The sequence below is a fragment of the Penaeus chinensis genome, chromosome 9 (genome assembly GCF_019202785.1).
Source record: "Penaeus chinensis breed Huanghai No. 1 chromosome 9, ASM1920278v2, whole genome shotgun sequence".
In the NCBI taxonomy this organism is placed as follows: Eukaryota; Metazoa; Arthropoda; class Malacostraca; order Decapoda; family Penaeidae; genus Penaeus; species Penaeus chinensis.
The window spans coordinates 26,720,308-26,722,807 of NC_061827.1; the positions used below are offsets into that span (position 1 = coordinate 26,720,308).

At 33.0% G+C, this 2,500-nt stretch overlaps 1 protein-coding gene across 7 annotated transcripts in view; it reads left to right on the forward strand.

Moving 5' to 3' along the window:
• The first annotated feature begins 841 nt into the window (after positions 1 to 841).
• The window catches only part of LOC125029016 (pyruvate dehydrogenase phosphatase regulatory subunit, mitochondrial-like), a 27,539-nt gene continuing 25,880 nt past the window's right edge, over positions 842 to 2,500 (forward strand). For 4 of the 7 annotated variants that reach the window (XM_047618730.1, XM_047618734.1, XM_047618735.1 and 1 more), the window contains exon 1: positions 1,230 to 1,340. The gene's annotated coding sequence lies outside the window, so the exon portion shown is untranslated. Of the gene's footprint in view, positions 863 to 1,229; positions 1,372 to 1,672; positions 1,805 to 2,500 lie in introns of those variants that run through there. The other 3 variants (XM_047618733.1, XM_047618732.1, XM_047618731.1) reach the window with 3 other exon arrangements.

Below are 2,500 nucleotides of genomic sequence, written 5' to 3' on the forward strand. Positions count from 1 at the left end.
TTCCTTTACTAAAGATTTTTTAAATAACTTATCTTTGAATTCCAATGTATTTTTTATGTCCTAATAAATAATTATCCTTCAATTTCAGAATTATTAGAATAAAATTTCTTTCCAAGTGCCCAAGAGGGGAATATAATCTGAATCATTTGATTTACCCCTGCATTGTGTTAGAAGGATAACATATCACAATTTGTTAAGCTGCCTGCATTGCACGATGTATGAGTAAAACAATAGAAATGGGTATTGCTTTACTGAGTTATATACTGTGGTAATACTGACCTTTAAATATCATTCTACATAAAAAAGTCAGAGAAAATATAATTTAATAACAAGAATCGTGTGTGTGTGTGCGTATGTATATGGGTGTATGTATGCATATGTTGCAAGTATGTTCGTAAACATGCGCGTATGTAAGCAGGCTTCCTGTAAAATCTTCAGTCATGCTTCACTATTGAGGTAATCTTCAATATGCAACCAACTTGGGAATGTATTCTTAGCGTTTAAATGGATTTCTTTTACATCCCATATTCAAATATCATGTGACTGCGATGGCTATTTGCAAATAGGACATGTACGCGCACAGCGACGTGTCTGCGAGTGTGCACGCCTGCATTGATTAACACTACACAAATGAAAGAAAACCACAAATCCTTAAAGTTTTGAATACTACATTTTTGGTTCAGATATGAAAACTACGCCAGATGTATGACGTGACTGCAGTGGGCAGACAGAACATAATGGTATCTGTGTGGCTCACTTTGGCTGACTGCCATTTGCCAAGCTTGAGGTATTTTGCAGCGCAAGCAGTTGAAGACTTTGGCGTGTTTGAGGCAGGAGAACGGGGAAACTGGATACAGTTCGAGTAAGTGTACTGATTAAGCTGGGCATTGATGGCAGTGATCATTGAGTATTCACTGCCACATTTAAATGACAGCAAGAATATTCAGCACTAATTTCTTATGAGGTCAACCTTACTTTTTGTTATACTGAAGAAAAAAAATAAATCCGCAACAATTATAGCAAAACCCTATTTATAAACAGTTAATAAGTTTTACAATTTCTACAGTATAATAATACTAGCCTTGTTTTTTTTAATAAACCACGGAAAATTATAATTAGAATACAAACAATACATTGCAATCCAAAGCCGAACTTGAATAAAAGGATAGTCCTGGTTGAATTCAGCGAATTCAAAACTACACATTCTAGCCTGCATTTGACCGCCTACTTCCGCACCTCTCGAGCCTCTCGTCAGCTGCTTCGTCTCGGTTGTTGTAGTTTAAGCGCCCGGCCTTGTTGTTGTCGTCCGCTAGCCCTTGAAATGGGTTCTTGAAACTGAGGTATTTCTTCTAATACCTCGGTATAGTTCTGGTAGTGTTGGTTAATAGTAATGTACAGAACACTCTTGATTAAATTTGATTTGATGTGTGGAAATTTTAATGCGTGTCACGCACGCATTGTTGGGTGTCCACTGTTCGCTCTTGAAGTCGTGTTGAAATGGTTCTTTTAATTCTTTAGCAAATGGAAGAGCAGTGGAAATGTATGTTGATATGACCCAAGATTTATGCATTCAAACCATTCGTTATTTTATATGAAGGTCAGAAGATGTGGGCAATCACAAATACCAGTTTATTATTGGACGTACATACTTTTAGTATAATTTTATCCTTATAAAAAAAACAAGACAAAACAAGGTGTAGGCCACAATTGCTCTCATTTTTTAAAATTTTGTTTATTACAAATGTGCAGCGTTTGTTTGGTGGTGTCCCATGTTTGTAAGACCACTTGAAATTATTCTTATTAGGTGAGGATAAAACTCATGCAATTTTGGTTATGGTAAAGGATGTTACATCAGGAATTATAAGAAAAACTTGCATTCCCATTGGATTTATTGCCAGATGTTAATTGACTTATTTGAATATCAGTACTGGTCATCCTTGTAATGTGCAGTTAATGACCAAAGAAATTGTGTGTATATGTCTCTCTCTCTCTCTCTCTCTCTCTCTCTCTCTCTCTCTCTCTCTCTCTCTCTCTCTCTCTCTCTCTCTCTCTCTCTCTCTCTCTCTCTCTCTCTCTCTATTTAAATATATATATATATATGTATATATATGTATAGATATAGATATAGATATACATTCACATATATATACATTCTTATATATATACATTCTTATATATATATACATATATATATATATATATATATATATATATATACTTACTCACATACATATACATATACATATACTATACATATAGATATACATATGCATATACATATACTTATACATATACATATACATATACATATACATATACATATACATATACATATACATATACATATACATATACATATACATATACATATACATATACATATACATATACATTTACATTTACATTAACATATATACATAAACATATAGATATACATATACACATAAACTTATAGATATACATATACATATGCTAGTGGTTGGCAAGAAAAAGTCTGAAA